Below are 15,810 nucleotides of genomic sequence, written 5' to 3'. Positions count from 1 at the left end.
ATCTAAAGAGGTTGCTTAACTCGTCAAGCCTTCGACGCGGCGGTCGGTCTTTCTATCTCGAAAGTATGCTTCCCAAGGCATCTCTAGGATTGGCTACTAGAAAAAATCCGAGTAGGTTCCGTTGTCAAGAGGTTGGCACCTCCGTTCATCTCTAGAGTATGCTTCTGGAGGCATCTCTGGGTTTGGCTACCAGAGAAAATCTGGATAGGCTCAATCTTTGGGAGGTCGGAACCTCCATTCATCTTCAGAGTATACTCTTAAAGGCATCTCTGGGTTCAGCTACTAAAGAAAATTCAAGTATGCTCAATCTTTGGGAGGTTGACACCTCCGTTCATCTTCAGAGTATGCTCCCAAGGGCATCTTTGGGTTTGACTATCAAAAAAAAAAATAGTGGGCTCGGTCTTCTCATCTCGTGAGTACGCTCCCTGAGCCTTACTAATAACAGGCGCTGAGGTTGTCGTAGTCCTAAGCCCATGCGATCTAGGCACTGTCGAGGTCTCCTAACTTGTACACCGAAGATCCTCAGTTGCTGGATTTCGAGGTTCTTCAAAGGCTTGAGTCTGGTGATGAGCGCTTTGCACTTAGCTTCGCTACTAAAGTGGAGGATTCAAACCAAAGGGCACACTTTGCTAGGGTCGGTGAGCATGGGACCGGCTTTGGTGCCCCTTGGGCTCAATGGCCTATCCACATACACAATTTATGGTGCTTCTGTGGTCATCTTTTTTTGAGGACTTCAGCTATCCGAAACACTTGAGGGCCTCAGCAAGCCCACCTGCGGTGGTGTTGATGACGTCTGCTGTCGGGCGATTGTTAATCGGCTCCGAGGATGGCAGACCAAAGGAGAAAGCAGCGCTTCTCAGCCATGCCCAACATGGATGTACTAACCTACCACCTATGCTAGATGAGCACCTCAATCTCGTCTTTGGGCTAGAGACAATCCTCGGTGTCATGGCCATGGTCCTAGTGGAAATGATAGTACTTCTTCTTGTCTCTGTTGAACATCGTAACCTTCATTCGACGAGGGGGGTGTAGGCAGCCTCGACCTTCAATTTCCATAAGGATCTAGGAGTCTAGATAGCTCGATGGCCGCAGGCTACTCTTCATTACAGACATCGCGGCCAACTAATCTAAGTCGCAAACTTCCAGCATCGTCGTATTAAAGCGATAACATATTCTCTGAGCGATGCTCTCTCCCTCTGCCTGATGCCGAGCAGTGTGTCGTGGTGTCATTTTTGGTTGGAGATGAAGTGCGCCGCGAAGAGGCGGGTGAGCTGTCCAAAGGAGTGGATAAACTCGGGCCGAAGCCCAGAGAACTAGAATCGAGCTACCTTGCAAAGGGTCGCAAGGAACGCCTTACAAAATACGATATCGGTAGCTCCGTGTAGCATCATGAGAGCTTTGAAGCTCTTAAGGTGGTCCAAGAGATCCAAGGTGCCACTGTATGGCTCCACTTGAGGCATCTTGAACCGATGTGGGATCAGGTCCTCCATGATCTGCCGAAAGAAGGGGGGTGTTGGGGGAAAAACCCAAGTCGTGCCAGTCTGAAGGCGCTCGGCCAAAGGGCACCGACCAGAGAGGCGCTCGACCAAAGGGCGCCGACCAGAGAGGCGCTCGACCAAAGGGCGCCGACCAGAGAGGCGCTCGACCAAAGAGCGCCGACCAAGAGAAGCAACCCCGCCACAGGACACTCCGTAAGCAACCGGCTCGGCTCAGCACCTGAGCCGGGCCCGTACCTTAGCCAAATATCCAATCTCCACCTAATCCTCTAAAGGATCTGACAACTAAATACATGACTCCACTACAATCTGCCACCATTCCTAGGTCATCAAGGCACGTGATCTCCGCCGGCATTCGGCACGCCCTATCATTAATGCATGAGACCCCCTCAGGCCTCCGATGCACTCGGCCATTAAATAAACACGGCTCAAGATGATTTCCGAATCACTGAACCATCAAAGCATATGGCTCTCCCTGACCACCGGTTCACTCAGCAATCAATGCACTTGCTATCTACAAACCCCAGGCCCACCACGGCCGGCGGTTCAACCACCCCAACGGGTCCGATCAACCGTGACAACTCCCTGACTCCGGCCTGATCCGGCCTTATTCTCCACAACGCCATTAATGAGCGTGATCGTGCCCAATTATCACAAAAGAAGACAAATTCCCCTGTCACCTCCCAGGTAACATAATATCTTCCTATAAAAGAGAACCTTGGGGGAAAAGGAGACAGACGGACACAGATATACGCAAAAAAGAGAGAACAAACATTCTCCTCCTTTACTCCCCACATATTAACCCCCTCTGACTTAAGCTTCGGAGGGCCGGCGCCGGAAAGCCCGGCCACCGGCTTTCTTGCAGGATTCTCCAGGAGGACGCCACCAGTCGACGCACTGCCACCCACCGTCCCGGCAGCGGAGCTCCTCCCCTCTCGGTTCGCGACAGCCCCTGGGTCCAATTTTCAGTAACAGTTGGCGCTAGAGGAAGGGACCGAGTTGCTGCCATGAAACTAAGAAGTAAGGGGGCTTCCAATGCCTCTCGACGTCCTCCACCTAGTCCTGGACACTCTGTCCAAAACTCGCCGCCTCCGGCCGAATCAACTCCTCAAGTTCGGCCGGAGCAGTTTGATGCCCTGGTGTAACAGGTGCAGACCTTGGCCACCGCTGTCCAAGGCTTGCAACCCAGGGGCATCCCGACGGCACCGCTCCCTCCGGCTCCAGTTCAATCGGAGCCTCCTACAAGCGGACTTCCCCTTCAAGGTCAGGACTCTCAAGTCCAGGCCTCCCTCTGGAGAGAACATCCAGTTAGAGGCCCTGGTGGCTGGCCACAACCCTCGGAGGCTGAGTCGGTTCCAGGGCAACTTGCACCAGAACGAACCGCTGCAACGATCCCCCAGAATGATGAACTCGACAAGAAGGTCGAGAAGCTGGAACGCCAGATCCAGGCACTCCACGGAAGGAAATCGGGACATGATGGTGACTTCGAGTTCACCACAAAGTCCCCCTTCTCCCAGGAGATTGAAGACGAGCCGGTCTCGCCGCGGTTCAAGATGCCCCAAGTGGAGCCTTACAACGGCAGGGCCGACCCCCTTGACCACCTGGATAGTTATCGGGTCTTAATGGCCCTACAAGGAGCCTCGGAGGCCATGATGTGCAAAGCTTTTCCAGCGACACTCCGAGGACCGGCCCGGCTTTGCTTTACCGGGCTGAAGCCGAGTACTGTCTCCTCCTTTGAGCAGCTCGGCAGGCAGTTTGCCAGTAATTTTGCCGCCAGCCAGCCCCAGCGGCGGACTTCGGACTCCCTCCTTGACATCAAACAAATGGAGGAAGAGTCCCTCAGGGAGTATTTGGACCGGTTTACCGCCGCAACATGGGAAGTCCGGGAGCTTGACCAGTCGATCGCCATGTCAGCACTGAAGACTGGAGCCCGGTCTTACAGGTTCCTCTTCTCTATCGAGAAGAATTTCCCTGCGGACCTCACCGAAATGCTTGTACGGGCGCGGAAGTACGCCAAGGCTGAGGAAGCCGTGGCTGTTAGGCGGAGCGGGGCTGAACAGACCTCCAAGAAACAGAAAAGACGCCGCGAGGAGTGTGGCCAACCCAGAAGCCCGTCCCCGCACCGAGTCAAAAATCCGCCCCACCTAAAGAGTCCACCCCGACTACGGGGACCGCCTCAGTAGAGGTCACCATTCCGCCCGAGGTTTCCACCACGGGCCCGTGCACCCGAAGGGAGGTATGAAAACTACACTCCCCCCACCGCTCCTCGGGCCGAAATCCTCATAGAGATTAAGGGTCGGGATTGCATCCGGCTCCCACCTCCGAAACGAGATTCCGGAGCTCGGCGTGATCCTCGGAAATATTGCCGTTTCCATCGGGATCACGGCCATGACACTGAGGACTGCTATCAGCTCCGGAACGAGATCGAAGCGCTCATCCGCCGAGGGGTGCTCGATCAATTCGTGCGAGGCCGGCGCGAAGAAAAGAAGCCAGCCGAAGGAGCCGCACAGCCTGAAGGTTCAAATGCCAACAGGCCCATCGCCGGTACCATCAACACCATCCGAGGCGGGGCCTCGATTGGAGAAGCTTCAGGGGAAGGAACCTCCTCGAAGTGCCTACGCGCCTCGGAAGCCATCTCTTTCTCAGACGATGATCTGGAGGGAGTTGAAACTCCCCATGATGATGCTGTGGTCATTTCCATGATCATAAATAGATTTGATGTAAAACGCATCTTGATCGATAATGGAAGCTCGGCGAATGTTTTGTATTTTGATGCCTACGGTAAAATGGGGATGACAGCAGAGCAACTACGGAGGATGAATGCTCCGTTGGTCGGATTTACTGGGGATTCAGTCCTAATAGAAGGCGAGGTCGACCTCCTGGTCACGGTCGGGCTCGCCCCCCGTGAAAGTACCGTGGGGATGAGCTTTCTTGTGATACGCCTGCCCTCGGTCTACAATGCCATTCTCGGAAGACCAGGTCTCAACGCCCTCCGAGCGGTAGTCTCGATTCGCCACCTGCTCATGCGATTCCCCACCAGCCAAGGAGTTGGCGAAGTTCGTGGGGACCAAACGGTAGCGAGACGATGCTACATGGCGACCCACGAGGCGAAACGACCAGCTGAGGTGCCTGTCCCAGCAACCGACCAGCCTTCAACAAACTCTGGAGGCACGGGTCAACCCTCAGAAATAGCGGGTAGAGCCTGGTGAGTTACTAATCCAAGTTCCTTTGCGCGAAAACTTTTCCGAGCTAACCGTGCAGGTCGGCTCTGGCCTCAATGAGTGCGAAAGGGATCGCTTCGTCAACTTCTTGCGAGACAACATGGACGTCTTCGCCTGGTCGCCCGCGGATATGTCGGGGATAGATCCAGAGATCATGGTCCACCGGCTCCAAGTAAAGCCAACCTGTAAGCCTGTGCGACAAAAGAAGCGAGGCGCCGCCCCTGAACGACAACGAGCAGCAGCCGAGGAGGTTGACAAACTCCTCGAAGCTGGCTTCATCCGGGAGATATCCTACACGGAGTGGCTCGCCAATGTGGTCCTCGTCAAAAAAGCCAGCGGAAAATAGCGCATGTGCGTGGACTACACCGACCTGAATAAAGCCTGCCCAAAGGACAACTTCCTACTACCCAGCATCGACCAGCTCGTGGACTCCACCTCGGGGCACGAGCTGTTAGCATTCATGGACGCCTTCTCCGGATACAACCAGATCCGCATGGTGCCAGAAGATGAAGAAAAAACGGCCTTCATCACCGACGGGGTACCTACTGCTACAAAGTAATGCCATTCGGCTTAAAGAATGCCGGGGCAACTTATCAAAGACTGGTCAGCTGGATCTTTAAAGACCAAATAGGCCGAAACATGGAGGTCTATGTTGATGACATGCTGGTGAAAAGCAAGGCGGCGCAAGACCATGTGGCCGACCTTGATGAAGCATTCTCCACACTCCGAAGGTACCAAATGAAGCTCAACCCAGCCAAATGCGCATTCGGAGTCACCTCCGGCAAATTCCTCGGCTTCATCATTACACAACGGGGAATCGAGGCCAATCCTGAAAAGATCCGAGCACTCCAGGAGATGACGCCTCCGAGGACAGTCAAGGAGGTACAACGGCTTACGGGCCGAGTTGCAGCCCTCGGGAGATTCATCTCCCGCTCAGCCGAGCGCTGCCTTCCATTCTTTGCGGCTCTTAAGAAGCCGAAAAACTTCCTATGGTCGGACGAGTGCCAGCAGTCTTTTGAAGAGCTCAAGCACCTTCTGGCCTCCTCTCCCCTGCTCACAAAGCCTCAACAGGGTGAACTCCTCTACCTGTATTTAGCTGTTTCCCCTGTAGCAGTAAGCTCGGTCCTGGTCCAAGAGGAGGGCAAGCTCCAAAAACCAGTATATTACACCAGCCGGGTCTTGAGGGATGCTGAGACCCGATACTCCAAGCTGGAAAAGACTATCTATGCCTTGGTCATTTCAGCTCGGAGGCTCCGGCCTTATTTCCAAGCCCACACAATGGCCGTGTTGACCGACCAGCCAGTAAAGCAGATCCTGCAAAGATCAGACCGCGCAGGCCGGATTACTAAATGGGCCATCGAGCTCGAAAAATTTGACCTCGAGTATCGACCCAGACCGGCGATCAAAGTGCAAGCACTCGCCGACTTCATAGTCGAGTGCACCATACCGGACGAGGTCAAGCCTGAACCTGAGCCTATACCAACGGAGCAGACCCCAAGTTTGGCATGGACTTTGCATGTCGATGGCTCTTCAAACTCGGGGGGTAGCGGAGCAGGTCTCGTCCTCACCAGCCCAGAAGGGGTGGTCGCTGAACAAGCCTTGCGCCTCGAGTTTCCTGCTTCCAACAACATGGCGGAATACGAAGCGCTCGTTGCCGGGCTTAAGCTAGCTAGAAAGCTAGAGGTGAAGGACCTGAAGGCCTTCAGCGATTCTCAGCTCGTCGTCAACCAAATTCTGGGTGACTTCGAAGCCAGAGACCCCACAATGCAGAAATATCTTCAGAAGGTACGGGATCTCGCCTCGACCTTGAATTCTTTCCACATCCAGCATATTGCCAGGTCGGAGAATCTTAGGGCCGACCAGCTGTCAAAGCTGGCGTCCTCTCGCATGAGCGAGCTCCCCAAAACGGCGGCACTGGAGTACCTCCAAAAACCCAGTACGGAGGAGCCCGAGCAGGCCCTTTGTATTGAGTCTGAGCCAAGCTGGATGGACGAGCTCATCAGCTATCTGCAAGACGAAGTCCTTCCCAGTGATGAACGAGAGGCTCGCTGAATAAAGCACTCCGCCACCTGGTACATATTGCATGAGGGAAAGCTCTATCGGAGATCTTTCACCTCTCCCCTCCTCAAATGTCTCCGCCCAACAGAGGCTGATTATGCAATGCGCGAAGTCCATGAAGGGATTTGCGGAAATCATCTGGGAGGACGAGCATTGGCCCATAAAATTTTGCGCCAAGGATACTATTGGCCGACACTCCAGAAGAATGCTGTGGACTTCGTCCGAAGATGCGACCGATGCCAAAGAAACGCCAATGTCCAACGCCGACCCTCGGCTCCCTTAACTTCTATCAGCTCCCCTTGGCCTTTTGCCCAGTGGGAATTGACATTTTAGGACCATTTTCTATGGCTACCGGACAAAGAAAATTTCTGGTTGTCTCCATCGACTATTTCACAAAGTGGGTAGAAGCCGAGCCCCTTGCCCGGATCACCGAGCAGAAGATGCGGGATTTTGTCTGGAAGTCAATAATTTGCAGATTCGGGCTCCCCCGTATCCTCATATCCGACAACGGCCGCCAGTTCGACAACCTCCATTTCAGAGAATTCTGCTCCGAGCTTGGCATCGACCACCGCTTCACCTCGGTCGCGCACCCTCAGACGAATGGAGAAACCGGGGTAACAAACCGTACTATTTTGCAGGGGCTCAAAGCCAGGCTCGACAAATCCAAAGGACAATGGGTCGAAGACCTATACAATGTCCTGTGGGCTTACCGGACTACATTCCGTGTCCCCACCGGCGAGACTCCCTTCAATCTAATGTATGGAACGGAAGCTGTCATCCCGTTGGAGATTGGGCTCCCTTCTCCGAGGGTAGAACTCCATGATGCCGGCTCCAACTCCTCACAGCTTAGGAACAACCTTGACCTGATCGAGGAAACAAAGGAGGCCGCCCGAGTTCGCATGGCGGGGTACCAGCAAAAGACAGCACAGTACTACAACGCCAGGGTCAAAGTCAAATCCTTCAAAGCAGGGGACCTTGTCCTCAGAAGAGCCGAGGCCTCCCGACCAACCGAGCAAGGGAAACTGGCTCCAAATTGGGAAGGGCCTTACCGAGTCACGCGCATCCGCCGGCCCGGAACTTACAAGCTAGAGTCTCTAGATGGGACTCCCATTCCACGAAGCTGGAGTTCTGAAAATCTCCGCATGTACTACCAGTAGAACCCCGAGGGGTCCCCTACTATTTAACCATAAATTTCATTTTATGACGGCTTGTGCACTCGTTCAAACTCACCAATTCTCCTAAATTGTCTCATGGTACCAGGCTCGGTCTCCATCGACCAACGAGCTCGGCTCGTTCTCCATCGACCAACGAGCTCGGCTCGTTCTCCATCGGCCAACGAGCTCGGCTCGTTCTCCTACCCCGACCACGGTCGAGATGCCCCGATACTTCGGGATGCGGTCTCCATCGACCAACGAGCTCGGCTCGTTCTCCATCGGCTAACGAGCTCGGCTCGTTCTCCTAACCCGACCACGGTCGGGATGCTCCGATACTTCGGGATGCGGTCTCCATCGACCAACGAGCTCGGCTCGTTCTCCATCGGCCAACGAGCTCGGCTCGTTCTCCATCGGCCAACGAGCTCGGCTCGTTCTCCATCAGCCAACGAGCTCGGCTCGTTCTCCTACCCTGACCACAGTCGGGATGCCCCGATATTTCGGGATGACGGAGTACCTACGTGGACTCCCTGAAGATGTTCGTGAGTTCATGATGCGGCCTCCACCGACCAACGAGCTCGGCTCGTTCTCCATCGGCCAACGAGCTCGGCTCGTTCTCCTACCCCGACCACGGTCGGGATGCCCCGATACTTCGGGATGCGGTCTTCATCGACCAACGAGCTCGGCTCGTTCTCCATCAACCAACGAGCTCGGCTCGTTCTCCATCGGCCAACGAGCTCGGCTCGTTCTCCTACCCCGACCACGGTCGGGATGCCCCGATACTTCGGGATGCGGTCTCCACCGGCCAACGAGCTCGGCTCGTTCTCCATCAACCAACGAGCTCGGCTCGTTCTCTATCGGCCAACGAGCTCGGCTCGTTCTCCTACCCCGACCACGGTCGGGATGCCCCGATACTTCGGGATGCGGACTCCATCAACCAACGAGCCCGGCTCGTTCTCCATCGATCACGGAGCTCGACTCAATCTCCTGTTCGTGATCAACGAATTGTCCGTGATTGACAACAAACCGGATTCTTCTATCTTGCCGGCGTCCCCAAAGAACGGACTCCGAGCAGAGGAGCGTCTTCAGTCGCCAGGCGAAGTTCACAGCCTCGGCGTAAGAACGCTCACGGTACCAGGTACCCATTCAATTAATGTCTTTACATAATCTCGGTTATTTTCGTTCTTGGATTCTTCTATCTTGCCGGCGTCCTCAAAGAACGGACTCCGAGCAGAGGAGCATCTTCAGTCGCCAGGCGAAGTTCACAGCCTCGGCGTAAGAACGCTCACGGTACCAGGTACCCATTCAATTAATGTCTTTACATAATCTCGGTTATTTTCGTTCTTGAATTCTTCTATCTTGCCGGCGTCCTCAAAGAACGAACTCCGAGCGGAGGAGCGTCTTCAGTCGCCAGGCGAAGTTCACAGCCTCGGCGTAAGAATGCTCACGGTACCAGGTACCCATTCAATTAATGTCTTTACATAATCTCGGTTATTTTCGTTCTTGGATTCTTCTATCTTGCCGGCGTCCTCAAAGAACGGACTCCGAGCAGAGGAGCGTCTTCAGTCGCCAGGCGAAGTTCACAGCCTCGACGTAAGAACGCTCACAGTACCAAGTACCCATTCAATTTCTTTACATAATCTCGGTTATTTTCGTTCTTGGATTCCTCTATCTTGCCGGCGTCCTCAAAGAACGGACTCCGAGCGGAGGAGCGTCTTCAGTCGCCAGGCGAAGTTCACAGCCTCGGCGTAAGAACGCTCACGGTACCAGGTACCCATTCAATTAATGTCTTTACATTCTCATTTATTTTCATTCTTGGTTAATTAACTACCTGAATGAACCCCCGACCATCGTCGAGGTACCTGGCCGGGCCAATCATCGCTCGACCTCACCCCTCCTACGTACACCGTTCAATGGCAAGCATAGTCTGTGCCGTCAGCTCGATGAATTCCCATCTCAAGCTGACAGGCGTTTAACTCGTATGTCGGAAAAAATCCGATCATTCGCCTCGGCAACCCGAGATCCGGGCCCAAAGTTTACTAGGAATTTTAAATCTAGTGACCATAGTCCTAGGGCTCGGTCGAATTCTGAGCTAAGCTCGAAAAGACCCCCCGAGCCCAAGCGCATCCTAGACATAAGCGTCGCTATATTACTGATCTTAGGACCGAGCAACGGAAACTCGGACCTAAGCTCGGCTGTGCCGAGCCTAAACGCAAGTCCAACTATGTGGCAAACGAAGTTAGGGCCGTAGAGCCCAATCCCTTGGAGCCTAAAAATGGATCCAAGTGAAAGAAATCTAAGTCAACCAAAGCACAAGTCAAGCTACAAGTTGTAACAAATATGTATATTCATTTCAAAAAGCCCGTAGGCTAAGTACAAAGCTCGGGCTCGGCCTTAACAAGTGTGGGGGCCATCCCGACTTACACAAAAAAAAAAAACAAACTATACTAAGGCTTGGGCTCGGCGACTTCAGGAATGGCCGGCTCTGCGATCAAAGCCTCTTCCTCGGCAGCGCCAGGAACAGCCTCGGAGGCCATCTCGGTGACCTTGGGGACAGCCTCGGCCGCCTCGGCCAGACCTCCCTGGTCGGCCTCCGGAGTTTCTGCCTCCGCCTCCGACCTTTCGACCCCTGCTCCTGGTCTGAGCAGGTTCAGGTCAAAGTCAGGAAGGAGCCGCCGCAGTTGGTTGCGGAAGTCCTTGAAGCCTTGGATCAGCCCGTTCACGCCTTCCTCTTCCAGAAGGTCACGGAACTCCTCCGACTCGCGGAAGAGCCTAACCGCGTCTTGGGCCTGCTCCCGAGCCTCTAACTCCCGAGCCTCGTGGTATGCGGCTTTCCGCTCGAGGTTTTTTATTTTTCGCTCGAGCTCTAAGGTTTTAAGGCGGGCGTTCCCCACCTCCTGCTCGCGGGTAGCCAGCACCAGCTCGGCCTCAGCCAGACGAGCCTCAGTGGCGCGCACTTCGGATCTGGCCAGAGTGTGCGCGCCCTTCTCCTCTTCGAGCTCGGCAGTCAGAGCTCGAACCTCGTCCTCGACCGCTCCCACCCTTACTTGGAGCACCTGCCGCTCGGCCTCGGACGCCTGGCACTTTGCCTCAGCCTCCTCGTGCCCCCGCTGATGCCTCCGGGCCCGCTCCCGGTAGTCTTGCACTATGTGCATCAGCGTCTCCGTCTCGTGCAGATGCTGTAAAAGAGACATGAGAAACATGAGAAACTAAAAATAAAACTTGCATAACTGTACAAACAGAAAGACCAACTTACCCGGACGGCAGAGCAAAGAGTGGAGTCCATGAAGGCGCCGTAGTTCATGGACCGTATTTTGGCCTGGTCGGCCGGAAGTAGTGCGATCCGGAATACTTCGCGCACCACTTGGGGATCATCGAGGGCCGAATCGCCCTCGAAGACCGACCAGACGGGAGCGTAAGGCACCCGCTCCCGTGAGCCCGACGGGTCCGGAAGGCCGACTTCAGCTGACCTGGGCAGAGCCGACCCCGCAGCTCCTTGGCTGCTCCCCAGCTCGGAACTGGAGGGCTGGGGTCGGACAGGCGGCCGATCTGACTGCCGCAAAACCGGAGCGGGGCGCGCGAGCGCCAAACCCGCTGAACTTCCCCCCTGGTCGGCGATTGGGGCTTCCTACCGACCAGGGATCCGTGAAATTGGCGCCGGGCATGGGAGCGCCACCGTAGCTCCACTAGAGCCCGCGCCCTCCCCCCGACCAGCTTCGGAGTGCGCGGGGCGAGGAGCGCCCGCCTCGACCACTGCGGTCGCCGAGACCTTCGCTTTCTTTCTCGGCTCGGTCGGTTCTCCCGAGAGCTCGGCCGCCCTCTTCTGGAACCGGGCGTATAGAACCTCGCTCTTGGTCACCATCTTTGCGATATCTGCAAGGACGAGCAGGATTAGAATTTAGAACTGTAACAAAATGGAAAAGACACCCTACTGTTACCCTTACCCTGAGGACGCGCCGAGCTCAGGCCAACGTTCACTAGAGCGTCCTCACTTATGAGGCCGCTCAGTAAAATACCGTCCCCAAGGCTGCGGATGGTGTCAATGATCCCCTGCTCGCGCGGAGAAAGCTTGGGGACTTTGTTGACGGACCTGAGCTGGGTCGGCCCCCACCTAGGATCAAACCCCCATGTCCGTTCAGAACCTAGAAAGAAGAACTTCTTCTTCCAGTCATGAATGGATGAAGGAGCGCCCTGAAAGAGTGGCCGACCCGCCCGAAGGGCGATGTAGAGCCACTCTCCGTCTCCCGGATTCGACTTCAACATAAAAAGTCGCCGAAAAACGTTTACAGAAGTCAGAATCCCGTACGCTAAACACAGCGACAGGAAACCGACCACTGTCCTCCAGGCATTCGGAGCGAGCTGCGCCGGAACCAACTGGTATTCCATCAGCAACTCGTTCACGAACCCATGAAGAGGAAATCGTAGGCCGGCCCAGAGTGCCTCCAAGTACACTCCAATCCGGCCTACCGGAGGACTGGTTACCCGATCCCCCCGCCTGGCGGGCTCCAAACGGAACCCTTGTAGAGGAAAAAACCATTCCTCGGTCATTTCGACCTCCAGTACACCCATGGTGGACTCGACTTCATTCGGACCGGAACCCATTAGGAGGAAGGAAGAGAAAAGGTTCGAGAGGAAAAGGGACCTGTAAAGGATACCGGAGAAAGGAAACTTCGGACTGAGAAAAGCTGGAGGAAGGAGACAATAAGAAAGCAGCAGGAGGCCAGGTGAGGATTTATATAAATCCCTCCAACGGCCCAGATCAGCGAGAAAAAACGCTGCTCCCCGTTCGGATCACGACGCGTGTCGACCCAAAAGACGGAGCGCCACATTTAATTCGGGTTGACGCTTCGAACACAGAAGCGCCCCATCGGATCATGCGGCCCCATCATGAGCCCACGACGCGAGGACGCTTCGGAGAAGGCGTCCCAATAATGAGGCATTTTCGGGAAAGAAGAGACGCCGCCCATTAGAGGCACCTCGAAGCGCCCGATAATTCGAAACGCGCGATAATTCAAAATTCCCTTTTAACTCATAATGGCCCGACTAAAACTACTTCCCGCGCTCAAGCTGGTGGCCAGCTAGAACTCGGAAGTCGGGGGGTAGTGTTGGGGGGAAAACCCAAGTCGTGCCAGTCTGAAGGCGCTCGGCCAAAGAGCGCCGACCAGAGAGGCGCTCGACCAAAGGGCGCCGACCAGAGAGGCGCTCGACCAAAGGGCGCCGACCAGAGAGGCGCTCGACCAAAGGGCGCCGACCAAGAGAAGCAACCCCGCCACAGGACACTCCGCTAAGCAATCGGCTCGGCTCAGCACCCGAGCCGGGCCCGTACCTTAGCCAAATATCCAATCTCCACCTAATCCTCTAAAGGATCTGACAACTAAATACATGACTCCACTACAATTTGCCACCATTCCTAGGTCATCAAGGCACGTGATCTCCGCCGGCATTCGGCACGCCCTATCATTAATGCATGAGACCCCCCCTCAGGCCTCCGATGCACTCGGCCATTAAATGAACACGGCTCAAGATGATCTCTGAATCACTGAACCATCAAAGCATATGGCTCTCCCTGACCACCGGTTCACTCAGCAATCAATGCACTTGCTATCTACGAACCCCAGGCCCACCACGGCTGGCGGTTCAACCACCCCAATGGGTCCGATCAACCGTGACAACTCCCTGACTCCGGTCTGATCTGGCCTTATTCTCCACAACGCCATTAATGAGCGTGATCGTGCCCAATTATTACAAAAGAAGACAAATTCTCCTGTCACCTCCCAGGTAACATAATATCTTCCTATAAAAGAGAACCTGGGGGGAAAAGGAGACAGACGGACACAGATATACGCAAAAAAGAGAGAACAAACATTCTCCTCCTTTACTCCCCACATATTAACCCCCTCTGACTTAAGCTTCGGAGGGCCGGCGCCGGAAAGCCCGGCCACCGGCTTTCTTGCAGGATTCTCCAGGAGGACGCCACCAGTCGACGCACCGCCACCCACCGTCCCGACAGCGGAGCTCCTCCCCTCTCGGTTCGCGGCAGCCCCCGGGTTCAATTTCCAGCAACAGGGGGCTTCAAAAAAAAGTTGAGGTCGTTACCTGCCATTGGAGCCTGCCCTTTGAGGGCCTGAATTTGGCGGCCTATTTTCTTGATTCTCCTATCGAGGTCGACACCCTGCTGATGCAAGAGATCTACGAGTTGAACATGCGAGAGGCTCTAGACGAAGTCCTCGCCGAAATGGGGGCTTGGAGTGCACGTCGTCTCCCATTCCGGGCGGAGTCGCTCCGCTGGGTGTCCCGACTCTAACACAACTGTCAAGATCCCAATCCTGAGAACGGTGGCTGTCTTGGGGCATGTGGTGCGCTGGTGACTGAGAATGGGGGCTATGTTGGCCGGGTTCCAGTTGGGCTAGCTACGCTATTGTTTGCTGCAGGCCCTGGAACGTCGCGGTTAACGCCTACATCTATTGAATGAGCAGGTTGAACTGCTCATTGTCTACAAGTATGGTGGGCCGCTTCGGTGGAGCAGGTTTGGAGCTCTACAATGGCCCTTGGAAGGTTGGAACACGACGTTGCGAAGCACACGACGGGCCATAGGTTCTTCACGACTTCATGCTGGTTGTTTCTCCCTTTGATTGAAGTTGATGTCAATGGGGGCTGACCCTTCTTTTATCACTAATCTATTGCCGTCGTATCCAAACCGAGGCAAGAGCATAGCTCAAACAGCCCTGAGGTCAGCGGAGACAGGCTAAGTAGGCTGGTTGAGGCATTGGGCGCTGGACTCCTCTACTAGGTAGCCTGCAAGAAGTCCATTTGCTGGAGGATTCTGAATCAGAACAATGAGACAACAGTATGGAAGAAAAAAGATATTAACAGAGTGAGGACTCTGTGAGAAGAGCAGCATATTGCATATATATTGCATAGCTAAGGTCCCTCAAGTTACTCCCCTTATATAGAAAAGTCAGTTTGTCGTTACCTGGCGTGCAATGATGGCCAAGCAGTGGGCGGTGGTACAACCATGGAGTGGGTGCCAGTCTACGTGGGTGGCAGAGTGCACTAGTGGGACGTCAAATATGATGCCACTGTGACTGCAGATTGCTACGACTATCGGTTATTAGGGCTGTCAATCCTTATCAACGCATGTCGATTGTTCTCTGTTGTTGGTGACTCCTCAGTCGGAGCCGAAGTCATTTGCCTTGATTTGCATCGGGGGATAGGGAGGTCAGTCAGGCCCGAGGTTGAGGTGTCTAGTATTTCTCCCATCAGGTTTGTATCTGGGTACCCCAAAGCAATCTATTGTCAACCCTATCTATTAGGTTGTGTCTCTAAATATATTCGTTCTTTCCTAAATTACAAAACATAAGCATGAAACAATTAAGGCTTCTCCCATTCTCACCCTGATTGGAAGGGCTTCATTATTCACGCAATATATTTATGCTCCTCTCAATCTATCCTTTAGCTCATCCTTGCACAGCTGTAAACCCACCACCTGAAATCCTCATAAGCAAAGTCACAAGTTTGGGATTCGGGAACACTTCGGATTTGACAAAATGATGTGGAATTCAGAAAAAAAACTGAAAAATTCATCAGAAATTCGAAATGAGTTCGGATAACAAAGAATCAGAAAAAGACTAAAATTAAAATATAGATCTTTCTAAAAACATTTAAAGATTATTCACTTAAAGGTAAGTATAGGCAAAAGTAACAAATTATAGAAGAAAATCAGCCCAGCAATGATATATGGTATCATTAATTTATGGCAAACAAATTTTTTTTTAATTTAGTTATTAATAATTTTTGACTGAGTCATAAAATTTGTATACAATTTGAGAATAATTAAAAAGTTTTAAGTCAGTTTATTTTTGGAGAATAATTGGAGAATCATTC

Source organism: Phoenix dactylifera, chromosome 11 (genome assembly GCF_051530095.1).
Source record: "Phoenix dactylifera cultivar Ajwa chromosome 11, Ajwa_hap1_PhDact_Kaust_v1.1, whole genome shotgun sequence".
In the NCBI taxonomy this organism is placed as follows: Eukaryota; Viridiplantae; Streptophyta; class Magnoliopsida; order Arecales; family Arecaceae; genus Phoenix; species Phoenix dactylifera.
The sequence above is the reverse complement of the archived record's forward strand: the minus strand, read 5'-3'. Positions refer to the sequence as shown.